Source organism: Ovis aries, chromosome 19, assembly GCF_016772045.2.
Source record: "Ovis aries strain OAR_USU_Benz2616 breed Rambouillet chromosome 19, ARS-UI_Ramb_v3.0, whole genome shotgun sequence".
Lineage (NCBI taxonomy): Eukaryota > Metazoa > Chordata > Mammalia > Artiodactyla > Bovidae > Ovis > Ovis aries.
In genome coordinates, this window is record NC_056072.1 from 9,616,763 (window position 1) to 9,643,904 (window position 27,142).

The 27,142-nt window shown below is 42.2% G+C and overlaps 1 protein-coding gene across 49 annotated transcripts in view; it reads left to right on the forward strand.

Moving 5' to 3' along the window:
* ARPP21 (cAMP regulated phosphoprotein 21) overlaps nt 1–27,142 on the forward strand; it is a 163,519-nt gene that overhangs the window by 3,361 nt on the left and 133,016 nt on the right. For 11 of the 49 annotated variants that reach the window (XM_027957979.3, XM_060402772.1, XM_027957996.3 and 8 more), the window contains exon 1: nt 1–27,142. This exon is cut by the window's right edge. The exons of 32 other annotated variants lie outside the window; for them this stretch is intronic. The gene's annotated coding sequence lies outside the window, so the exon portion shown is untranslated. 6 more of the 49 variants (XM_027957982.2, XM_060402771.1, XM_060402777.1 and 3 more) reach the window with 2 other exon arrangements.

A 27,142-nucleotide genomic window follows, 5' to 3' on the forward strand; every position in this document is an offset into this window, starting at 1 on the left:
AGCACTACAAGGAGCAGGATGGAAGGCAGAGCTGGGCATGGTGATGGATCCTGGGGAAGGATGTCTGGAAAGGTACAGACTGGCTACTGGAGATGGTAATTTTCATTAGTCCTAATGAATCGCACTAACAGAGGCCAGTTGATTTTAGTGGGAGAATTACCTGAGAATAGTTTGATATGTGTTTTCATCGACCTCTCCAGTAATTCTTAGAAAGAAGATTCAATAATTTGAGTGCCTTAAAACTTCAGGGAAATAGTAACCAGGGAGTTACTGTGTATATACTATTTTTAATCCAAATTGTCAGGTGCTTGGGTGGTAAGACGTGCAGAAGTAATTTCAGCTTCCTAAAATATTGTACTGGGGAAGGGTTTGGAGCTTGTAAAATGTTCCGGGCATAAAATAACAATCCTTCTAAGATAGGCTGATGACTTGAAGCTCTGCCTTGTGAATTTGCTTTTCATTTTCTTTTATAAATGTGGAGTCTAGATCAAGTATTATGGCAATGAAGTGAAGTAGGACGTTTTGGCTGAACTTGATAGAATGTTTAAGCTGTTTTCCTCCCTTACTTTGAGATAAGCACAATAGATATGTTACCAAAGGTTAACTATCTCTTAAATGTAGATGGCAGAGGCAGCGCTGGTAATTTTCAGGATTTTATAATGAGGGGGGACATGTCTTAATGTTATAGTGCGTAAGATATACAAAGCCATCTGTCTGCAGCATTTGCATATATGCAGAACGCCTGTCTTGAGGTAGGAAGTGAGAATGTTCGATCAGAAAGGTCCCTGTTGTTCACTTTCACATTAACAAGGTACTGCAGTCGGGTTATTTTTTTGTGCAGAGTAAAGCTAATTAGAAAAATGCCTAGGTTGTTTCAAAAGTAATAAACACAAGAGAAAGTGAGAAGTTTGTATTAAGTGGAGAAATGAGTCATAACTAATATTAAATGAAGCTGTTAGAACAGTGTCCAAAGTTGTCCTGAATCTTGTCAATTTTTATAAGAAGTAACCCCCCCAAAAAAAAAAACAAGAAAAATACATTGCAGAGAGTTAGTATAATTTGCTGCAGTTGCTTGTGTTTCCCACCTTCTACTTCGAGAAGGAGAAAGTAATCTACATTGACTATAATATTTCTCTTACCAGAGAAATATTATTTGAACCACAATGCTGCTACTTTTCTCCAGATTCTCTAGGCAATGGGCATTCTCATCTGAATTCAATGTGGATTGTATCTGTGCACAAGATCATGATAAACTGCAAAGTAGAGTGTGGAGTGAGTTAGCCGGTAAAGACACAATATACCAGATAGCCAGAAGTGGATAGGACTGAAGATCCTCATTAGTATGGAGAGACAGTTTGAAGTCCGTTAAGGTTGAAAATTGCAAATGAACCCTTTGTATATATGTTAGTTTAATTCAGATCTGCTTCATGACAAGGTTAGAAAGAATCTGGGGCTTAAAGGTGATGTGGACACTGAAAACCATCTCTTCAAATGGTAAGTACTGGCATGGTCCTAAATGGTTCCACACAGTGGTGCATGCTGAGAAATTTGTGAATCTCTAATCAGGAAAAGAATTGGCTTCCTCAAAAATGCCTTATGTCACCAGCGAAGTTCTGAACATATTTTAAGTCAGTGATGATGAACTTATCAAATCCGTACTTCCTCCCTTTAGACAAACGACTTTCATTTTTTTTTTCTAAATCGGTGCTTCCAGAGTCTTTACATTTCTGACTTTGCTTTTTTTCTTTTATTTTTCATTCTAACATTGAAAGTTAAATATGCTTAATGATTTCAAACAGTTATAGAAGTCACTGCTGAAAGACTATTGAAGGTAGAAAAAATATGAGCAAGACTTATCTGCGACTGGATTTGTTTTTCTCAGGCTATCTTTGCTTCTGAGGTTGGTTTCCTTTAATGTATATTTATGCCAAGTGCTAATAAATTGATTTTCTCAGTAGATCAGAGTCTTATAATCTAAATTAATTTTGCTCATCTTGGATTAAAGTTGGCTCTGGATGTTCAAAGTTATATAATATTTGTATTTACATCACAACCCTTTCATTTCTATGAGGATGAGATGGGAGCTGAGATACACAGTATTTAAACTGCATACATTAGGATCATCTGCTTGATCAAAAATAAAGTACTTGAGGCAGAGTTTCAAGTTTACTCTGCAGGTTTTAATGTTTGGCAGCAGTGTTAGCTTGTGATTTCAAAATCCTCTGTAATCTGGTGATATTGTATTTTTGTAAGTCATGAAACGCCCATCTAGCATTTTGAAGGTACCTTTCTCTAAAATTACTGGGAGGTATCTGTGCCCTGGGAAATAGCTGTGCAGGTAAAACAAAACACGGATTGAAAGAATTCCACTGGGACAGTTGAGGAGAAATTGAAAAAACAAAAGGAACGGACTTAGAATACACCAAACTGACTCTACCTTCAAACTGAGTCTTTAACATCATGCTACGTTCTTCCCTTGCTGCCGGCAGCGATCTTCATATGGGCAGGTGGAAGGACTGGTAACCATGGTCTGCAGCCACAGTAGATCAATATTTTAAATTCTTCTACATACTTTTCTTGAGAAAATTTCTCCTGGCAGTTTTTTATAACCCCTACCTAATATACAGTGTCCATGCCAAAGGTTATGTGAGATTTTTTTTAAGTTCTGTAACCAAGTGATATCTATTAGGATCAAATTGCATCTGTGACTTATTAAAAGGCCAAAGAATTCACCCAGAATTATCTCACTCAAGGTACAAGGTCATAATTATCCCTCAGTCATAAATTCATACCACATTTTTAAAGTATTAATATGTTACAATTGTTTCTTTTATCTAGCAGCAGAAAATATTTCATTTTCTGCAGGTAAAGGGAAGAGGGTTCCACTAGAGATTAGCCCTTTAAGAAACAGGCCTTTTATCAATTTAATACATTTCACACTATTTTAAAATGGTGCAATTCTTACATTAAAAATGTTTTGTGGATAACACACAAAATATTAATATTTTGTTGACAATATCACTTCTGTGAATAGTAACATTGGTTTTAATATAAGTAAAAATGAAATTCGGTTTCAGTTGAAGGATTTAAGATTTTTAACAGGAAAACAACTGCGTCACGTTTTATTTCAAATATTTAGGCAAATTTTGTAGAGATTTCTGTGGTTATGCAGCATGTGATTCTATGCAGAATCACTTAATGTAATATACAGTCTTTTTTTTCTGCAAGTTTTTTTCACTGAGACATATTCACAAAGCTAATCTACCTAAATAAACCCAGATCAACCTCCTGATACCCACATAAGATAGGAAATCAGTGTTTGTGATAAAGACTTCCAAAAGAACTCTGTGACTTTTCAACCTAAGATGGATGTAGTGCTGGAATTTTTAATAATGGATACACATTCTTTTGCATTTCCTTTATTGTCAGTTGCTTCTTTATCATGCATTAAATGTGTAAGGATCATCTCTAGGGAAATGCAAACCAGAGGAATGATCTCACATATTTTGCAGATTTTCTTCCATTTGTCAAGATCCAATACTTGCATTAGGACCATCTAATCCACAGCATCATACCTTAAAGGAAAAACTAAAAATGCATGTTGACATAATTTGATCTGGTTGCAATGGAAAATCAGCACCAATAATTGAGATAAACTGTTTCCCCATCTTCAGAAAACAACGGAACATCAATTTCTAAAAGTTTTACAGTCTTCCAAGTCCAAATATGATATGCCTTGACATGGAAATTAGAAGGCCCAGCTGTCATCTGATTGTTCCGTCATCTCAGCTGCTTTCAGGTGATTTCATCACCGTCACATAGAAAAATCCAGCCATGGGTCGGCAGAGAATGAAGGAGGGGCATGGCAACTCTCTGAAATTCAGGGATTATGCATAATTGTTTAACTTTTTCTTGCTCATAAACTCAATAGGCAAATAAAAAGCTATCGTGTTAATGTTGCAGTTCTTTTATACCTTTCTAAAGCCACCAGCTAAAATCTCCACAGGCAGTTCTAATACTTATTGATAAGAAAATATCCATACTCTTCATTGGCAGGTTTTTCTTAGTATTTTGCTGGTTAATATGTATACCACTCTGATGGAAATCCCAGTGCTGCTGTCATCTGACTTAATTTAATCATCAAAGAGCTGTTAGAAAATAAGTAGATGCCATGTGAATATGTGACAGAATCAAGACTTCAGCATTGTTTACAAGCTTCACATACTCGATTCTTTAAAATGCAATTTTTAAAAATGAGTGTCAAAAGGTCTTTTTGTTATAAATATAGCATTTATTTTTTTTAATATTTTTTAGAGAAAGAAGATTAAGGTTGATACTCAGATGACCACTCTTTTAAGTCAACGAAGCACACAGTTATGTTGAAATTGCTATTGAACTCTGCCAAAGTCATTCATGGTCAGGACATTGCAGTTGTATCTGTGATCCTATTTCTTTTATCCGGCTTATGGGAATAATGGCAGTAACACTTTTAAGTTATACTGTTTTATATTTATTTTAAATTTACTTAGATATACTAGCACTGTAAGAATTTTAGGAAATTATCAAACAAATGGCATGGCACTAAAGACGAATTTAGAAATCCCACTGGAAACAACTAGTTGGTATTAATGGTTTGTCTTTTTATTTTCACTTTGATGCTTATTTAACTTTGTTCAGCATTTATTTCATATTTCCTTTGTGAAGATTAAAATCTTTCTCTAACCCTGAAATTTCCATATAATCACGGGTAGAGTTTGGGAAAGATGAAATGATACAGCATGCCATCATGATGTCAGTCCATGCTGTTGCTATCTGCTTAAGCTCCGTGAAGCACTCTTAACAACTGGACTCCTTCATTTTTAATTACTATTATAATTATCGACTTTATCTGGAACTACATGTGGCTTCATTTTTAGTGGGTTTTTTTTTTTTTTTCAGCATGAAGAGGTGGGAGAGTGTATTTAGTTAAGAGAGTTTATATGTGAAAAATGTATTCAGATCGTAAGACATGGATTTCACAATGATAATGACTGCAGTGTCGGCATGATTTGTCAGATATGCTGCAGGAAGCTATAGATAGGGAGACCTTTTGAGCTCAGAGGAGCTTTGGATCCCTTGTCAGGTTGAAACTAAAGAAGTGTGGGCTAGAGGATGCTGGAACTCATCAGGGAGCAGGCAGGGGACTGCTGTGTGCTCATGATGACGGACTGTACCACTGAGATACACGGGCCTCCATGGGATTCTGCAGATCAGAGAAACGTGCAAAATCTGGATTAAAAGAAAAGGTCTGGAAAACAAAGTCTAAATGTGGTGGTGCCTCTAAATCTCACTTCTCCAAAACTTGCCTCTGTAAATATGCAGTTTACCCCCTGAGCAACCCATCCTGGGGTCTAGCTTCTGGGTCTAAGTAAATAACTGAAAAATATGTCTATGGCCAAGACTCTCAACCCCTCTCTGCTTCCTAGTTTCCTCAAGACTGCAGTAACACCAGTTCAGTCACAAACAAATGCCCATCATGTGACCATAGCGATTTCGTTAATTCCTCTTTCCTGCTTGGCAAGACTAAAGCAGAAACAAAGTCCCTGGCACCTTGGTATTTATTCACTAAAAGGAAACCATCACCTTTTCACATAAAAAGTGTTGAGAGAAAGCTTTAACCTGATTACATGAAATAAGAAAAACTTCTTTTTAAGCATTTCGTGTGTCTGTGTTTTAGTAATTTAGAGTACATTTCTTTTCTGTTTCCGCCTCGTAACCACCTTTACTGGTTGAAATTGGAAACTAGCTTTACTCTCTCCGTGCCTAGAGAGATATTTTTCTAGGCACGATTTTTTCTGTGAGCCTAGAAAATGTCCACAGCCAAGCAGAGGTAGTAACTAATCTAGGAGGTGGGCCTTGTATGAGGATAGGAATGCTTAGTAAGGTCATTCTCTCCTGTCAGTCTCTAGGGGGAGAGATGGACCCACTGAGAGTTTTCTGGAAAATGAAAGGATAGGACTTCTCTAAAACATTTTGAGTAATTTCCACCATCCGAAAGGGGTGGCCGAAGAGCAAGGTCATTATTGGATGCGAAGGAACTGAAATGGATCCAGGGAGGAATTACCTTGCATCCTGCGCTGAGGATTGCGACCAGGAGCAGCAACTCTGGGGTGGCAGGGTAGGTGGAAACATTTGTCAATATCCTCTCCGAAGTTAAGGCAAGCAGAGCAGTGGGCTGGCTGCTGGGCTCTCTGGCGCTCCCACTGGCGGCTTTGGTTTCCTGTCTCCCGAGCCGGGAGAAAGCTGTTTGGAGTGCACCGCTGATAATGGCCTCAGACTCTAAAGTATCTTCAGTTAATGTTGCTGAAATGAACCATTTCAGCCCTTACATGAAAATGGTCAGAGGGTGATGTCTGACATAACTGGGTTTTAATCAGTTGGTCCCCATCAGAAAATGGAGAACCATGAATGGTGTTCCGTAGAGAGTTAATTCATCAGATAACCACACTTTTTAAAAACCATAATTAAATATCAGCCATTCTTCTGAGGGGACTTCCCTAGTGGCAGAGTGGCCAAGGGCCCACCTGCCATTGCAGGAGACACAGGAGACGCAGGTTCTATTCCTGGGTCAGGAAGATCCCCTGGAGGAGGAAATGGCCACCCATTCCAGCATTCTTGCCTGGAGAGTCCTATGGACAGAGGAGCCTGGCAGGCTCTAGTCCAAAGGGTCACAGAGTCAGACACGACTCAGCGCACACACACGTTGTTCTGGGAAATAGTACCATCAGAAAAGGCTCCGATGAAATTTCTCAGAAGGTACCTGAGAACACATTTATAAACCTTCAATATTCTAATAAGTGCTAGAACAAAAAATTAGGAAAGGTTAGAGAGTATGTCGGAGAAGGCAATGGCAAGCCACTCCAGTACTCTTGCCTGGAAAATCCCATGGACAGAGGAGCCTGGTAGGCTGCAGCCCATAGGGTTGCTACGAGTCAGACGTGACTGAGCGACTTCACTTTCACTTTTCACTTTCACGCATTGGGGAAGGAAATGGCAACCCACTCCAGTGTTCTTGCCTGGAGAATCCCAGGGACGGGGAAGCCTGGTGGGCTGCCGTCTATGGGGTCGCACTGAGTCGGACGCAACTGAAGCGACTTAGCAGCAGCAGCAAAGAATATATACAACATTATATATGTATACTAGGTTGGCCAAAAAGTTTGAATTTTTCTGTAAGATATTCCAAATGAAAATTTTGGCCAACCCAATACGTATTACATATACTATACATATATATACACGCACACATATATATATATATATGTATACACACACATATATATACACTAATATAGATAGTATGTACGTATATATACATAGTGTGTGTATATATATATATATATATATATATATACTAGAATCAGCATAATATATATGCCTAAATGCTAGCCATTTAGCATTAAACAAAAAATGAATTTATCTCAAAAGTATACAGGTACAGGCAAACCTCAGTGATATTGTGGGTTCATTTCCAGACCACCTTGATAAAGCTACTTTTGCAATAAAGCATGTCATATGAAATTTTTTGGTTCCCAGTGTGTAATTGTATCCTGTCTTTAAAAAAGCCAATGTACATACCTTAATCTAAAAATGTTTTATTATTAAAAGAGACTAACAACCCTCATCTGAGCCTTCAGCAAGTTGTCATCTTTTTAGAAGAGTAACATCAAAGATCACTGATCACAGATCACTTTATAACAAACATCATGATAAAGAAAATGATGGATATATTAGAATTACTAAAATGTGACATAGAGACAGGAAGTGAACAAATGCACTTGGGAAAAATGGCACCAATAGACCCCCTTAATGAAGTGGTGCCACAAACCTTCAATTTGGAAAAAAACAAAAAGACAATAACTACAAAGAGCAATAAAGTGCCATGAAACAAGGCCTGTGTGTATTTCCCAGTGCATTTTTTTGCACCGTCCTTAGCTGTCCTTGTTTGCACATGCCAGCTATTTAATAGGCTTGTGGAATTAAAAATTGACCTTTATATTGTTGATGGCTCCTATTATTCAGGATTAAAATCAGCTCTAAGTAAAGTTTTAACTGTGTTTTTCCCCTAAAAAGTTTCAGCCTAAGTGGATCTGACATTCATCTTTCTGAAAGAGAACAAAGAGATGCCCTTATATGTAGAATTATAACTTCACTAGAAATGATTTTGGCTCGTACAAAGAAGCTTCTCCTTTAGATCTCAAGCAGTGACTCAGGCTTTTATGGAGATAGCAAGGTCCCTAAAACGTCAGTCGTTTACACTGAATACCTAGATCACTTTTCCATCTACGTGAAAGGAAATCATAGTTAACACTCAGTTAATGTGGTCTTGGGAGAGAAGATGAGGCAAGTGCGCAAACAATTTCCAAATCACTGACACACAGAGCTGGAAATAATGCCTGTTTACTGGAAATGTGCCTTTGAAGGGATTAACATTGGGGAAGGTGATCCAGGGTGTGGGGAAGAAATTCACTCCTCTGAAGAACTGGGCAAGTAGGCAGTGATGGACGAAGGCAGGGGAGGAGGAATGAGAAGAAAATACTGAAAAATTGGGTTTCCTTAGAAGGCAATGGCAACCCACTCCAGTACTCTTGCCTGGAAAATCCCATGGACAGAGGCGCCTGGTAGGCTGCAGTCCATGGGGTCGCTAGGAGTCAGACACGACTGAGCGACTTCACTTTGACTTTTCACTTTCATGCATTGGAGAAGGAAATGGCAACCCACTCCAGTGTTCTTGCCTGTAGAATCCCAGGGACGGGGAAGCCTGGTGGGCTGCCGTCTATGGGGTTGCACAGAGTCGGACACAATTGAAACGACTTAGCAGCATCAACAGCAACCTCTCTTTCTGCCTTAAGGAGAGTTGCCCTACTCTCCCTATTATATGGAAGCAGTGATCAGATTGATGAGGGTTAACTGGCAAACCAGTTGAGCTGCTTGGGACTGAGTTAAGGTCTTACCCTTCTCTTTCAAAACAGTCTAGTCCTAAAGTGTGGGATCTGGTTGAATAAGAGTAGAGTGAATTTGCTTTCTTAATTTCTGCATTTTAGGGTATGCTGAGCATGGTTCCGATGGAATGAGCATCTGCATACCTTTCTGACTTGACAAAGCAGAACAAAACCTGGTACCTTAATTTCGAAAGATGAGAACATTCTGTCTTCTTTGAGGTGATGGCAGGCTTTAGGAAGATGTAGAAAGCAAGAGAGTCTGCCACAACTGGCATTTCCAACAGGAAACCAGAAAAATATCTTCTGGACCACACTGTGTCAAAGTAGGGGACTTCACATTGGAGCTGAATGGAAGAGACGGAGTTCTTGTGTGGGAGTCAGCAAGATCTGTCTGTGGCATCAGATGTCATGCTCACTCATTTACTTGTTCATTTTTGGTTTTCAAATATTTATTGAAAATAAATATTTTTACATCCGGTCCCAAGCTAAGTATTTGGGAAATTTGCTCTGTAGGATTTTGTAGGCATTTAGGAAAGAGACATGCACTAGAACCCTTTGAATAATGAATTGAATGATTGAGAGTGTAAGGAAACTCCAAAATGATAGATGGAGAATATCTTGGACGATAAATTATATAAACAAATTATGAATTAATCTGACAAATCAGAAAAATCTTTTTTTTGAACCCATAAATTTCATTGAGAAAGTTGACAAAAAGTATACCTCGAGAGTGGAGACCATATTGTTTCCAGAAAGCAAACATGGAAGAATTAACACCACTACTGGGGGAAAGTTCTGTTGATGATAACAGAGCACAAACTGAAATCATGAAAGCAGGAATTGGGACGTTCTCTCAGAAGAGAAAGACAAGCTGATTGTGACAAATGTGTATGGAATTGGAATAAGCCATTTGGTTTTCTTTGTTGAATTTATAAAAATCACGCATTTACACTGTTACCAGAGCTGCAAGCAACTGATGCAAATATCATTGTTATAAACTACAGAGTTCAAATGCATATCAGATCAAGCTAACGTATCTGTTTAGATTTAAGAAGAAAGTTTTTCTGAAAGCAAATGATTTTTTGAATTTGTTGTTAGATTCTACATTGTGTGTTTGAAAAAGGAAACTGAAATAGTTTCAGAATATTATAAACATCCTTGGTAGATTAAAAACTAATGCCTGTGATGAGATGGAGATGGGATAACATACAGTGCTAGGAATCTTTAGGAGTAAAAGGTTTGATCTGTATGTTACTTGAAGGATCATTTCTCTTAAGAATGTATTTTTTTTTTTCCCATTGGCTGAGACAGAGTTACAGATTTAGGTATTTGGAAGCAGAGGGACATCTGGAAACATTGTCCTAAGACCTGCACCATGTTAAAATTTCTTGCCCTCAGACACTAAGGAAGAATTTATTTTAGAAGTTACCCATAAAGCATCAAAATTACACCAGTTGATTTCTAAAATCTCTTCCAGTATTCAGTGTCTATTATTGAATGATTTGGGAGAGTATAATATTTGTGAATCAATTTTATATTGAATCACCCGTAAATTTCGGTCATACTTTCTTTACTTAACCTTTCAAGGAAGGACCAGTGCTACAGAATGGGTGGAATGATTAGAAGGTTGTCATTCTTCTAGCACGTAGCTAACTTATCATGAATAGAATAGTTAGGAGTGACAGCTTTACACTGACGTGTGTGAAGTAGCTAGTGGGAAGCTGTTGTGTAGCACAGAGAGCTCAGCTCGGTGCTCTGTGAAGCCCTAGGGGGTGGAACAGGGGTAGGGTGGCAGGGAGGTCCAAGAGGGAGGGCATATATGTGTGTGTGTGTGAGTGTGTGTATATATCTGTGTCTACATCTATGTGTACACACGGCTGATTCACTTCACTGCACAGCGGGAACTAACAGAACATTGTAAAGCAATGAAGAGAATATGCGTTCCCAGACCTGGGTTCAGATTCCCTTCTGCAACTTGCTAGTAGGTTTTTCAAGCTTTCCTGAACCTCAGCTTCCTCATCTCTAAAATGGGCCTGTAAGCATTAAAGATGTTGTCGGTGCTTCTCCAATTCGTACTATTCATTTATTCCCTGGTGGCTCATATTTTCAGTTTGCTTTGTCCTTGTCACAAAGCAATCTGCTTGATTCCATAGGCCTCACACACACACACAAAAAAAACGCATCCCCTTGAGACCCCTCCCAGTCTTGAGTGTGTTTTGTTGACATGGCAGTTACTTTGGGTATCCTGTTCATGCATAAAGGGACTCCAGTTTCAGTCCAGTCATACAGTACATGATACGTACTTTCAAGCCAGTGGTTCAGTGACGAAAGGCCATCTGGGAACCTCTAAAATCCAGATGCTTTCTAGAAGATACTCCTTTGCACAGACAGCAGGGTTTGACATTTTAGAAGCTTAGATGGATGGTAGGCATCTTGAAAAAGAGATGTGGGCATGGGTGGTTTAGAATTCCACGTATACACAGAATTTCACATAGTATTTCACTCTCTATTAGTGGTATCTCACATGGGATAAGGTTGTGGCTTGATGCTGCTTTACAAAGAATGTTAACTAGGGGCTTTTCTGTATTTGTCTAGAAGTGACATAGTTTAGTCTTAGCATCCTTCTGGGGCAATTTGGGGCTTTAAGAACCAGGGCGGATTTCAGATAATACTTACAATGTGTACATTTGTACACTTTGCAGATAATACCAATGGCTATACCCAGCAGAAGGCCGTGTGTATAATTAGAGATTCATCCAATGAGTCTAGCAAGAGAAGAGAGCTCTGAAATAGATTTTTCTAAAATCGCTAGAAAACATTACCTCATTGTTTTGATCTGGCTGTGGAAATAGATAGGTTTGGATGTTTTAAGAAAGGATGAGGCGATATCACTTGTTTCATTGTTTATACATCAGATGCTTGGGCTTAAGCAGGAATCAGAGGGTGTGTACTGTCAGTGATGAAATTCACAGCAGTGAGACAGACCCAGATCTGAGAACTCGAAATGACTGACAGATGGTACTTCCTAGTAGACTGATTGATAGATGGTCTTCCTAGTGACCTGACCAGATGTGTTGAGGGAAAGTCAACTTCTGGGGTATTCTTGATGAAGTACATAAATATAGCAAGGAAACTTTAAGTGAAAGAGAAACGATTTTTTTTTTTTAATGTTTTTAGGGAAGCTACTGAGTGGCCATTAGTGGAGGAAATCTGTGCTTATTTCTGTATTGATTAGGTCATTAGTGGCATTTGTTCGGCCTTGCAGGAGTTACTTTACGTGGCTAGCACCTTCTGCTCTCTGTATTACTGTGTTTCTTCAGGCAGAATTTCTTTTTAATATAGAGGTACAAGATTTCTGTGGCCCTGCCTGTGTCATTTGCTGAAGCCACAGGGAGAGTGATGAGAAAAGTCAGTATAATTCTACTAATTCTGAATTTACCTTTGGATCATTTTTTTGAAACTTTTAATTTTATATTGGAGTATAGCCTATAAGATTAACAATGCTTTGATAGTTTCAGATGCACAGCAGCATATACATGTATATATTTCCCCCCAAACTGCCCTCCCATCCAGGCTGCCACATAACAGTAAGCTGAGTTCCTGGTGCTATTCAGCAGGACCTTGTTGGTTAACCTTTGGATCATTTTTGATCAGAAGCTATTTGTGGCTTTATTATTTTGGAAAATAGTCCTCTCACGTGGCTCAATGGTAAAGAATCTGCCCGCCAGTGCAAGAGACACAAGAGATGTGGGTTTGATCCCAGGGTCAGGAAGATCCCCTGGAGGAGAAAACAGCAACCCACTCCAGTACTCTTGCCTGGAAAATTCCATGCACAGAGGAGCCTGGTGGGATACAGTCCATGGGGTCTCAAAGAGTCATACATTGAGCACACACCTCTAACTTTTTTTACCTTTATTTTGGAGAAAGACTTTGTTTCATTGTTTTTCAGTTCAGTCAATTCAGTCACTTGGTCGTGTCCGACTCTTCGTGACCCCATGGACTGCAGCATGCCAGGCTTCCCTGTCCATCACCAACTCCCGGAGCTTGCTCACTTCCATCGAGTTGGTGATGCCATCCAACCATCATAAATGTTATCATATATTTATGAACTACCTCTCTTGTAAAAGAGAGAGACTTGCACGCCCACATGATGTCCACACCCATCAGCTCTTGGTCTTCATCACAGCGTGGGATATTTTTGTTGTATCATCCTTGGGGATTCCTGTTGCAGGGGAAAAGAAAGAGGTATATTTAATTCTTCTTTTATTTTTTTCCTTTGTGATACAACTCACACTGTGGGATGCAATAGCCATGTGGAACACAGAGAATTCTGTCTCATCTAGGCATCAGGAATTAAGAAACAGGATATAGGGGGATAATGGAAAGGTATATATGGAGCCATGACAAAGAAGAGCATGGAAGTTAACTTCTGACCTGGTACAGAGTGGGTGGAACTTTATGTGTCTCAAATCTGTACTTGTGGCTGCCGTTTGGGGCAAGAATGACCACCTAGCTCATAAATTCACCTATCACTGGGACAGTTTCTCCTGGTGTGATGGATAGGCAACAGGTTTGAAGTCAAGGTAACCTAAGTTTGAATTCTATCCCTGCCCGTCACTGACCTGGTGAAGTCAGTTAACTGTTGTGAGCTTTCATTTTCTTAATTGGCAGCAAAACTCCCTTCATGAAGGATCACATGCAAAATATTCCCCACAAAAGAGAAATGTTGTCTCTATCTGACTTCCTCCTGCAAGGTCTATTAATCTATTAAAACGTTGAAACCTGTAAGAGCACATGTAATGAAGTGATACATCAATACTTGTTATAAAAATGCTATAAAGTTTGGGTCACAAATATCATCTGTCCACAGATGACTGAAAAAAAGATAAAATGGTTTTGATGGATGGTGGGATTCTTTTGTATTGGCTTTTATAAGATGTTTACAATACATATCACACAGTTAAGGGAAAGAATAATGGGGGGAGGGGAAATGACACCACATCTAACCTGTACCTTTACTCACCAGCCAGCTCAATCTGAAACCGTGTTGTTGATGTAAGAGACACAATGGTTCATGTATGTGGGTGTGCTCGGTGGCTCCGTCACGTCCTGGTCTTTGCAGCCACATAGACTGTAGCCTGCCAGGCCCCTCTGTCCATGGGACTCTCCAGACAAGAATACTGGAGTGGGTGGCCATTGCCTTCTCCAGGGGATCTTCCCAACCCAGGAAACAAAACCACATCTCCTGCATTGGCAAATGAATTCTTTACCTCTGCGCCACCTGGGAAGCCAATGGTTCATACTTAAATATAAATAGATGCCCAAGGATAATTGATTAAGGAACAAAATATTAATTAAAACATTTCAAAACCATGGTTTTGAAAATATTTAAGTGATAAGTGGAGTTTCAAGAAAAAAATTGCCTTTCCACTTTCTCTTCTCATGGATTCATGAGGTTTGGGCTTTTCTTTTTCTTTTTCCGCCATGTGGCATGTGGGATGTTACTTCCCCGGCCTGAGATTGAACTCATGCCCCCTGCATTGGCAGCATGGAGTCATAATTCTGTGGACTGCCAGGGAAGTCCTGGTTTGAGCTTTGAAATGCGTGTTTGATGCTACACTTGTGATTCTTTACAGTTCAGGTATATTGCCTTGTTCTTCAAATGCGTGGTCTGAGCCATCCCTCAGTCAGCTTGGGAACAAGTTTGGTTATCCTCTGTATTCTGTCCTTTGTTCTGCCTGGATTGATACCAGGTAGATAAACCTGCTTTAAGTCCGCTGGCCAACACACACTTCTGCAGTTTCCGAATATTGAAGATGAAGTGATCAGTTCTACTGGTATTTCCCCCCTGAGATTATCTTCTGGAAAACCTACATTAGAATGAGCCAATGTGAGCTTTTTTCATGGGTGGTTTGGCCTCAATTTGTCTTCTAGCAAGCCAGCCCCAGACACCTGGAACACAGACTCATCCATCCCTTGCCTGAGCTTTCATGTGTCTGCGTAAAGGGTGACGGTTGTTTTTGGCAGATGTACAGGATCAAAGGGGTCCCTTTATCCTGTTACCTTTGGGGAGTCGGTTGTTCAGATAAAGGAAGTGGTAAGGTTAACAGTAGTTTCAGTCCTCCCCCGAAATAAAAATTAGTGTAGTAGGTCTAATAAACCCCACTTATTAGCTATTTGTTGAAGGTAGTGGCTTTGTTAATATATTTGTACGGATGTATTTAAGGATTATGTTTACTTTTTGGGCTTCCCTGGTGGCTGAGATGGTAAAGAATCTGCCTGCAATGTAGGAGACCAGGGTTCAATGCCTGGGCCAGGAAGATCCTCTGGAGAAGGAAATGGCAACCCACTCGGGTATTCATGCCTGGAAAGTTCCATGAACAGAGGAGCCTGGTGGCTACAGTCCATGGGATTGCAAAGAGCTGGAAACAGCTGAGCAACCACCAGTTCACTTTTGTTACTTAAATGCTTTAAGTTTAGTAATTAAATGTTTTAATTGATATATACATTTATATAGATGCATATATATTTAATTTTGTAGCATATGATAAATTATATATTACATATACATATATGTGTGTATATATATATAAATTTGAAATCCTGTTATATTATAGAAACAGTAATCCCTATTTTTGTGAGATCTGTGATGAGAGGCCCTAAGTTAGCTGCTTTTCCACTTTATTTCCCTTCTGAATTCATTTATCTCACTGCCGATGAACAATATCCCACTAAGGATAGGCTTACAGAACAGAGCCAGGGAAGAGAGGAAACTTGCATTTGCCCCGCTCTCTACCCATCAGAACCGATAAAATGACAAGATGAAAACAGAAGGTAAGACGATGTGTTCATTGTTTCAACTGAGGAGTTAGGGATTTCTGCACAACTTAGGTTTTGATTCCAGAGCTCTGCCCCCGGTGACCAAAATTGAACTACACCAACTGCCTTGTAAATGTCAGTGGGTGATCTAGGACTCATATTTTTAACACAATGAACCATCTTATTTTTAAGTGGCTCCTGCTACAGAAGGAAGTACTTGTGAGTAAGTGAGTAAGCATGTCATCTCAAGACGAAGTCTCAGACCGTGGCATTCTTTTCTGTACTGCACAGGCTTGTTGATCCCTAAAGCAGTGCTTCTGAAACCTACATGAGCATCAGAAATCACCTGGAGAGATTCTTCAAATAGAGACCTCTAGACCCTAGTGCCAGAGTTTCTGATTCAGCAGATCTGACATGAGGCCCTGCGTATTTGCGTTTCTGACGAGCTTCCAGGCCAGGCTCATGCTGCTGGCTTGTGGACCACCATTTGAGAACCGCTGATCTGAAACATGAAACTTTTTATCAGAATGTAGAATTCGTATGACTGATGTTCTCTAATCTGAAATAGTAAAGGAACACTGTAAAATTTCAAAACAAATCTCAGAGTCGATTTACTCTGATTTTAAAATTATTTTTAAAACATGAGCATCTTAAAAGAAGAGATGAGGATGGCCAGTTCCACTAGACAGAAACAGGAGCCTCCACTTCAGATGGTTTTGGAAGAGGCAGGTTTTCCCAGGAGGGTGTGTTCCAAGAGTCTCCAGGATAGGATCTAAACTCCATGGGGATAGAATAATCCCAGATTCACAAGATTGGGTATTCTAAGGAGCAAGAAAAACTTAAAAAAAAAAACTGGCGAGCACCAGATGTTAAAATTATAAACACAGAAACATGTAGATAAAAGTCTAGAATAGCTTTATTTATAATTGCCCCAAACCAGAAGTAATCCAAACGTGTTTCAGAAAGTGACTGGATAAAACATGGTGCATCTGTACGATGGAGCACGAAGGAGCAGACTGGCTGGATCTCAAGGGCGATAAGCCGAGTGGGAGAATCCGGTCTCCAAGCATCAGAGACTCTATAACCCCATTTTTGTAACATTTCAAAATGATCCCCTTATAGTGGCAGAGGAGGACAGACCAGTGAATGCCAGGAGCTATATCAGTGGGGCAGGGCTGGGGTGTGTGGGGGGGTGTGATTGGAAAGAGATGGCATGAGGCAATGTTTTGGGTGATAAAACTGTTCTGTAGCCTGATCATGGTGGTGATTACACACACATACAGGTGTTAAGCTTCATGGAACTACACAGCCCTCTGCTCCCAACAAGTTAAACTTATTATAATTTTTAAGTTAAGAAAACTAAAATCAGAATAGTGCTGTCTTTCATTTATACCAAGTAACTGGATTTGTGCCATTATATCAGGTAAAAGTACCAATGTATTCAAAGAAATACAAAAGCTGTATTTCAAGCAAGAAAGAAAAGCATGATCTTCATGAAAACGGATCTTCATAAGTGGTTAAGGTCATTTGCTGCAGACAGGGCTTCTAGGGAAAATTTGGAAGTAGGAAAAATCTGCCTGACATAGTCTTGACCTGGGACCCCTCTTAAGATCTTTCTCTCATTTATACTTTTTCTTAGAATCCTTCTCTGTAAGCTTTGTTGTTTTCAAAATGAATTTCAAGGGCACTTGAATTTCATTTTTACTCACTGAAAAATACTGACAACTCTAGCATTGTCATCCAGGTACCTCCCATATTTATGTGTGAACCCCCAGAGTCACCGTCCACCCACACCTTGCATAGCCCAGTGGCGGCTCCTGGGAGCCTTGGAAGGCTGTCGGCAATGTCTGGAAACAGCTGTAAGGTTGATAGACATTGATGTCTCTCCCAGTATCTAGAAGACCGGGGTCTGCAGAAGTGTTGGCAGTTTAATACTAGCCAGGCTCTAAGCTGGTAAGATCAAGAAGGATCTGTTGAGTGGGTTCCTGTGTTTGTCTCAGTGGAACATGGAATGCTAACCGCGGGTGGCAGTCAATACCCTTGAGTGCGTCACTTACCTTAACTGGTTTAATCCTCACAACCTTCTGTGAGGTGGGGGAAGTGTCATTATTCCCATTTTCGGGTAAGGAAAAAGCACAGAAACCCAATAGGAACTTACTTGCTCAGTGAGTAGTGGGGTCAGGCTTCAAGCTCTGGACATCTGGCTTCAGAGTCCGAGCTGTTTCGCAAGTGTACAGCTCTGTATTGTCTTATTTCTTTTCCTACATTTTCTCCTTTCAAGACAGGCTGATATTTGCATTATGGTGCATCTCAGTTTCCACGTGACCCAAAAGCCCCGCGGTCATTTATTGACTCTTGTACACAACTGACCTTGTTGCACCAGCTGGGCAAGATGTACAGATTGTTGCATGTAAACCCACTTACACAGGAAGCCACTAGTTACCTGAACCTCCTGTGTGGGTCAAGTTACAATCGTGGGCCAAGAGAGAGGGCAGCTGAAGTGCCTGCTGATGCCCAGAGCAGCAAACAGCTCTGTGACTGTGTGCAGGCTGGCACACGCCACAGAGCCATATCTTTGGTCCTCGGGATGTACAGTACTTGGAAACAATCAGACCTGAGTGTCGCTTGGTGAAATCAGAGGTTTGTCCAGAAAGCCTGCTCCTGGCCTAGGGAATCTGCTCTTCCAACCACCTTGGGTGAGCCAAGGAGAACTTGGCTTTGGAATGGAGAGAAAAGATCCCTTCTCTTCACTAGCTCTCTGATTCAGCTCATGGAGCAGAGGAGGACAAGAATCTGATCCAGACCTTAGAAATACAGGGGTTTTCCGTAGGCTCAGTGCAAAACAGCTCCTTCTTGTGATGGGCCCTGAGAATGTCCCCACAGAAACCCTCCTTATTAGACATAGTCACCTCAGTCCCCAAAGACAGGTGCGGACAGCGGTTGTACCCACTCGGGGTCAGCTCCATGTCCCAAAGGGATCTCTGCTGCTGCATTTAGCATGGCGGTCACAGAGAGACCTCACGAACCTGAGAAACAGCCCTTCACCCCAGTGGGGTAACATGGGTGTGGACCAGAGGGCACGCAGTCATTGTCCAGTGACAGGGCCTTCTGCTGGTTGTCTGATACAGTTGTATAAAATCAAACATTCAGTATGCGTGTTTGTATTCTAGTGGGACATCCAAGGCAACTCTACTGAGGAAAAAAGGAATTGCAGGTTTCTGGCTAAGGATACTAGAAACAAGCCTCCGTTGCAATAAAAGGTGTGGTTTTGCTGTCGTTCTTGAATAAGCTCGTATGATGTAGTCGCTCCTCCGCAAACGTGCCGTGAAGGCACCACCGATTGAACGATGTTTTGGGAGGCAGTGGACAGCGCGAGAGTTTTTGAGACCAACATTTGAAAAATTTCAGTGCCTCTGGACCTTGGACAGTGAACCTACTCCTTCTAAACTTCAGGTTTCTCTCCCTCCTCCCCAACTCCATCCCTCCTCTTCTTCCTCCCTTCCTTCCTTCCTCTCTCTATCCTACCATCTTTTCTTCCTTCCTTCCTTTTTTAAAAATATGTGTGAATGACATTAGTAGTAGTGAAGATTAAAAGTACTCACTGTAATCTGTTTTTTGCAGCATCTGGCACATAATATGATATAGGAAGCACTTCCCTGGTGGCTCAACCCTAAATAATTCACTGGCAGTGTAGGAGTCACAGGAGACGCAGGTTCAATCCCTGGGTTGAGAATATTAGTGTGAGGAAGGCATGGCAACCCACTCCGGTAGTCTTGCCTGGAGAATCTCATGGACAGAGGAGCCTGGAGGGCTGCACAGTTCATGGGGTTGCAAAGAGTCAGGCACAACTGAAGCGACTTAGCTCTCATGCATACACATGATATAGAAAAGTATGGTAGCTATTATTCTTAAGTATAAGTTCACACATCCGTGTTCAAGCTGAATGCAACATCAATGTCAATATGAACACCTGTAGAAGTGTGTGACTACCATTGTCTGGATCCCAGTTTTGTGATTTACTTTATACCAGTGAGATGGAGGATCAGTTTCCTTTGCTGAAGAAGGATGCTCCCAAGACTCTTCTCTTGGTAATTTCCCAGTAAGTCTTGTGAGAAGTAAAGGAATTCATGCCAGCACAGCCAGAGAAGCAGATATGTCTATTAAATGAAGAGGTTGACATCTTAAGTAGCTCCTTTTAGACAGCTTCTTTCTGAACTGAGCCCTCTCTGGGCCCCAGACTCTGGCGTGTGTGTGTGTGTCTGGACGTGTGTGGGGCAAACCTCAAGAGTGAGTGTACAAGTGTCACGCACAGTCTGTGTGTGAGCGACGGAGCCCCAGCCAGTCTTCTGCAGCTGGGAACAGCAATTAGCTGCTTCCTGAATTAGGGTCTTGTTTGCACTGTTGTCCAAGATAATCATTTGTTTGTTGAAACTAAGACGCTCTATCTTCCTCCGAGGCATCAATCCTCATATTTAAATGATGAGGTCTTTGAATCTCACAAATCATGTTTGGGTTTCACAGGAGGAACTCTGTCACAGCCTGTGTTTTCTCTCTCTGACTTGGGGAATCAAGGCATAGTTGCATGTATATTTCAGCTTATTCTTCAGACAGTTATGAAAACATTATGCAGTCTATTCCAGCAACGGTTTGGACACAGGTCTATTTTTTAAATGCCTTTTATATGAGTTCCCAGCACACGTACACACTTATACGTGCGTAGACACACTCCTCACAGGCACCTGCACACACACATGCAAAATATGATTTTATACAACAAGACATAGCCGTCCCTAGGGTATTGTACTCTACGTCTTGCCTATTCTGTTCTAGTGCATTTCATTTGCTCCATTCATTTCACTCCGTTCCGTGTTATATTTACTGCCTTTACAAAGTTCCAAGTTATACCCAGTGATTCAACTTTCCGATTTACAAACAGGTCACAACCTAAAGTTTGAAAAACATGAATCTACATATAAATTGACTTCGGATTCTGTCTTCTCTTCCAGTGTTTGCAGAAGAAGGAAGTGCCTCTGGCATTACAGTGTCTTTTTGATCTTCAGCTATGCATGATCATAATATAGTGATCCAAATATGTCTACATTTCCTCTACTGAATAAATGCCAATTTGTACCCCTTTAAGACAATAATGACCTCAGTTCACGCAGTCAGTGCTTAGTGCCGAGTCATACATTTTTGGGGATCTCCTGCGTAGAAATCATTATCAACTATATCTGGTTTTTCCAGAAGAGGGACATCCTGAACAAGGAAGGGGTCACTGTGTTCCTAGGACATGTTTACTGGTGTGAAGTGTGTCCTTCGTATAGCCACAGCACACAGGATCAGGATTTTAAAGACATAAGTCTTAAGGATACATTTAACACCCGTGGTGGATTCATGTCAATGTATGGCAAAACCAATACAGTATTGTAAACTAAAATAAAGTAAAAATAAAAATTAAAAAAAATTTATACCACGAATATAATATAAAGTTATTTTTAACTGTTTAACAGGTATTTTTAACCACCTGAAAAATTAATACACTTTTACCAGTTAAGATGGTTAGGAGATATTCCCAGAAGATGTTAGTCTTTTTTAGAAACCATCATTAATGCCCTGTTATACTCCAGATGACGTGGTGGCTCCTGGAGACTCAGAGATAAGCAAGGTGTAGTCCCTACTCCCGAGGCACTGACGGCCTGACTCTCGGGTCACTTCAGGACCCTCTGATAAGGGCTGAGATGGAGATGCATCCTCTGATGGAGGTCAGGGTGAGCACAGAGGAGGACTAGACCCTGGGGAGTGGACACAGAGCCAGGGGCTCGAGGGGGAAGAGGTGACTTCTGAGTCTCATCTTGTTGGTTAGTGTATTGGTTGAAAGTAGTGATCGCTCACGTGACATAAGGTCAGTTTCTCCTTTCGAGAATGGAGGTGGTAGGGGCATGTTCCCAACTGATGGAGGGCCTTCCTGCTTTATTTCCAAAGCGCTGTGCCTTTCCGGAGCAGCCCAGCCAAGAATCACACGGGTACACGATGACCGGGAGGCTTCAGTGTGTGTGATTCACGTTAGTTCTTGTAATAAAAACATCAGAGAGCTGTTTTGTGACAAGTGTCACAGGTGTGCATTGCACCATCTGCTGGCGCCAGGAGAATATGAGACTCATTGCCAAGGGCCAGATTGAAGTTCTAGCCCCGACAGGCCTTCCTGGCATCCCTCTCGGGGTTCTCAGGTTGTCGACCTTGTCTTCTGTCCTTTTGTGACTGGGTTCAAGGCCAGAGGTGGTTAAATATATAATATTAAGGTGTCACTTCTAAATGACTGAAGATGCTTTTAAATGCATACATGTAAATGGTGCTTTTCAGTCTCTGCAGTGGGAAACGGGGGGCTGGTCTGTCCACACCCTGAGAAACGAGAAAGGTGATCTGTGGACTTGAAAAGGGTCTTGCAGCCATCAAAGACCACTTCCTCCGTGTCTGTTCTTGACCTCAGCTGCTCATCATAGTCTGATCCTCCTGGGTGGGAGCGGTTGAACTCTGCCCCCGGCCCTGTTCCTGCAAACATACCCAAAGCATGCATCCCACTTTGACCTTGCTCCCCTGCCCCTCTCAGCCATCCTGGCCACCGATTGTTGCCTGTGCCCCCCCTTTCTGATCTCTGCTGTCCTCTCCTTGGAGAAAGGTCTGGGATCTCGCCTAGAACGGAAGGGAGATTGCTCCCAGCTCTTCACTGGGTGGAACCACAGGTTAGATAGTGATAGACTTCATTCTTAGAGTTCAGAATATGGAAAATAATTGTCAGACTCCAACGGAGAATTATTAACTCTTGACTGAGGACCTGGATAAATTTTTCTTCACTGGGAGGATATTGTGCTCTTCATTGTATTGATTGAGAGGGCATTTTCTTCAAATCATAGATTAGTCTAGCCTGATTATTATCCTGGAAGCTTAATGAGAGACCAGTAAGGATTCATTTGAGATTCACTGTTTAGCATACTTGCCGAAAAACAGAGACAGCAAGTCCTTGGAAAGCCAAGTTGAGTGACTCCATGCTTTAGCAGATGGTAAATTTCTTGAAGGCAGGAGCTGGACCATATCAATCTTTGTACGTCTCACTGTTCCTAGCAGAGTGGCTTGTATTTCGTTGGAGCTGAGTAAATAATTGTTTATTGATTCCACTAGCATTAACAGCCTTGATTTACACACATGATCACACACAGCACGGATTGTCTGGGCAATTTAAGTAGGGTCTTCCAGGAGACTGAATGTTTTACTGAGACCAATTGAAATACACATCTTCTCAGCCTTGTAAAACATCCAATACTGAATTCAGCTTAATATTCTCTTATTGATTCATTGTCATAGTATGAAAATCAGTTATTGAGCTGTGATCGTGGGAATAACAATTCATGCTGTTGCAGTTTTACCTCCTCCAGCCCATCCACAAAAGAAGTGGTGAAGGAGGCCACATAAAGAAGAAAGGAGATAAAAGGACCCTGTAGGTTCTTACCCGCAAAGTTTATAGAATGGTGCTCCGCCTATAGGACCACAGTAATACTTATTAGCTGCTTCATAAATGTTTAGGCTGCTCCTTTATCAGAATCTTTGAAGTGCTAAGGCACTCGCTCTACATAGAGTAGCTTGGGGAAATGAGAACACTGATCCTATAGGTAGCTATAAAAAATTTTAAATCAACAGTATTCAATTAATTGACATTTTGATGCCCTGCCTATTCCTCCGGAGAGTACTTTAGATAAACAATAATAAGTAATGTTCCTGGGGTGAAAGTGAGGCATGGTTGATGCCATTGAACTTATATGCATGCATACTCAGTTGCTTCAGGCATGTCGGACTCTTTGAGACCTCATGGGCCAGAGCCCCCCAGGCTCCTCTGTCTGGAGTTCTCCAGGCAAGAATACAGGAGTGGGTTGCCATGCCCTCTCCTTCAGGGGAATCTTCCCAACCCAGGGATGGAAACTGTATCTCCTGTACTGCAGGCGGACTCTTTACCACTGAGCCACCAGGGTTGCCCTTTAACTTATATAATCTTGGGCAAGTTTCTTGGTCCCACTGAGCCTCAGTTATCCCATCTGTATAACAGAAGCTGTGACAGCTCATTATTAGCAATTGTGAGGGCTTCCCTGGTGGCTAAGTGGTAAAAAAAAATCCACGTGCAATGCAGGAAACACAGGTTTGATCTCTATGTTGGAAGACCCCCTGGAGAAGGAAACGGCATCTGACTCCAGTCTTCTTGCCTGGAAAATCCCATGGACAGAGGAGCCTGGCAGTTTACAGTCCGTGGGGTTGCAAAGCGTTGGACACAACTTAGTGACTGAACAAGAAGTGAGAGAGTCACTAAGATCATGTGTATAAGCTGCTTGTGTTATCTAACATGTTATCCTGATGTCTTTTGTGCCTCCAGTATATCAGGCATGGTATTAGCTGACTGTGGTTTTGAAATGACATCTGGAAATGTCAACTTCAGAGGTGTCTGCAAGTAGACATATATTAGATTTGAGGTCAGAGGACTGTGTGGCCTCTGAGAACTGGAAGTGAAAAACAGGATCAGACTTTTATTTTTAGGTGAGAAGTCACAACTAAGAGAGTCATGGATTTCTTTTCAATTGACCCGAATTAAATATGGGGTCCCAGAAGCAGCAGTCACCCAGAAGTCCAGGCTGATATACAAATGCGCGATTTATGAATGAGTTGTGGTACCCGCACATGGTTGTAAGATTTGGATCCACAATGAGGTGTCCACGGTTACAGAAGCTGAGTTTTGTTCCCACCACCATGTGACTTCAACCTTCCAGAGGGGAGTCCTGAGATGTGGCAGGCAAAGTCCTGGGAAGCGACCTCTGAGATGGAGTTCAGTGTGCAGGAGGTTTACTTAGGACAGTTCTTGGTACCAACACTGTGAGGGGCAGGGAAGGGCACAGGCATGGACAAAGGGAGGGGTAAGCCGCAGTTCAGGCCAGAGAGTGCCATCAGCCTTGGCCAGCTCTGGCGATGCTCTGCAGTTTATATGACCTTGGGCGTCAGCCTACAGTGGAGATGGTGGTACCAACCTTCCCACGTCAATTACTTACCGGATACGGACTGCCCTAAGGAAGGGTGCAGAGAAGGCAATGGCACCCCACTCCAGTACTCTTGTCTGGAAAATCCCATGGGCGGAGGAGCCTGGTGGGCTGCAGTCCATGGGGTCGCAAAGAGTCAGACACGACTGAGTGACTTCACTTTCACTTTTCACTGTCATGCATTGGAGAAGGAAATGGCAACCCACTCCACTGTTCTTGCCTGGAGAATCCCAGGGACAGAGGAGCCTGGTGGGCTGCTGTCTATGGGGTCACACAGAGTCGGACACAAGCGAAACGACTTAGCAGCAGCAGCAGGGAAGGGTGTGGCCTTGGGGACTCAGACTGCAGCTGAAATAACCCCTCAAGAGGCAGCAAGTCCTTCCTTGAAGAGGATTCTGTCTTGACCACCAAGGTTGATCAGAAAGATAAAAAATGACCACCAAGATGCCCTGGAACAGGTGTATTTTAGCGTCTGTCCCATTGTTGCATAAAAATAGTCTTGCACCACTCCCTGGGAGAAAAGTCTTAACTGGAGGTGGGTCAGTTTCGGGGTTTTTTTCCCCAAAGAAGTTGTGGTTCTAAGAGGTTTTCACACCTCTCCCATTCTGCCTAGAGATAATCATCAGTTGTCTCCAAATCAGTCTTTCCCACCAGGACTGAAGCCCATTTTGGGTGTAGAATATTTCTGTCTGATATTATTCTATTATTTAATCTCCGGGGACATGTTATACATTCAGATTTCCATTACGGAAATCTTCAAAACACGCACAGAAAATACAGATTATCGACCACCGACCCCTCACGGATGTATCAGGGAGTGTCAGCATTTCCCCTTCGTCCAGTGTTTTCTCACACAGAAGGCACAGCCTCCCCTGTTCATCTGAGACAGATCCGGACGGGCATGTCCTCAGAGCGGGGTGAGATTTCACAACGTTTGAAGTCACGAATGTCTCTTAATAGCACTGACGTGAGCGCACTTGGAGCTGTCAGATCCGCGGTTCCGGGAAGCGGCCCGCTCACCCTCTTTGCCCCACCAGATCTTCAAAGCAGCGGCCGGCCAGCCACTCACATTTCCACTGTCCTGCGTCTGCAGTTGGGCCGTGGGCATTAGCTGGGGGCCGGGAATGTGGGCTGAAGCCCGAGGCTTTCTAAACAATGTTCGTGGCACCCGAGAGGGCAACAAAGGTTGCCTGTAACTCGTGCGCTCCGTTTCCAGAACTCTGTGGTGCGGAGGGGCTTCCTGGAAATGGATGGACGCAGAAGTGACCTGCCAGCCCACCCCATTCTGGGGCAATATTTCAGCCTGGTGTCGCCTCCGAGTCAAGCTTTCTGTATAGAAAAGGAGCCTCGTAGGCAAATTCTATAGAGAATTTCTAGCGCCTGGTTGGGGATCTGATGAGAACCTGTGACCTGAACATCCAAACCACTTCTGATGCCCCAGCAAGTTTGAGGCCCCTGGGGTGTCCAGGGTGATGTCCCGGCCCTGAGGCTGTGCTGTTTCCCGAGCCGAGGAGTGAGTCAGCACTCCGTCTGCCCCCGTGGATCCAGCAGGAATTGGGCGGTGGTTTGGCCCCCAGAGCAGGTGGTGGGGGGTGGGGGTTGAGGCGGTTGCGCTTCCTCTCTGAGGTGGGGGCTCAGCTGTTTCCTTGGTCACGCGCCCCTCCTAAGTGCTCAGGAGGAGGCAGGAGGCCAAGAATACAGCTGAGACTTGAGCTGCAGCCAAGTCGGGGCAGCTGCCTCTCTGTTCTCTGAGCTGGAACCAAGTCCAGGCTGCAGGGTGGCCCGAGCTGGCATCTGGGGAGGGGCCCGAGAGGAGTGTCACTGGCCCATTCTGAGCGACTTACCCCACCTGCTGTTTGTGTGTGCGTGCACGTGCGTGCGCGTGGGTGTGTACGTGTGTGTATGTGGCTTAAGTGACACCTCTCTGACCTCTGTATTTCGTGAGATAAATGGAGCTCCGTGAGAAAAAGCAGACAACTTTTCACTCCTTTGGGTCAATGGATCTGCAGATCTGAAAGGAGTTATTTTAAAAGGTAAAGCTTGAGGGCACCATCCTAACTCGGAATGTACGCCTTTGACACAAGCATATTGGGTTTATCTTTTCATCTCTGCATATGCACAGAAGCAGCTAGGAAAGGATACTGTGCTAGGAGCAAGAACTGAATCCTAGGGGTGTGTGGCCCTTAAAAGAGAGGTATATGATTCCAAACGCCATCACTGTTCTCGGCAGAAGTTTTTTTGTTTCTTTGTTTAACTTGCTGCTGCTGCTGCTGT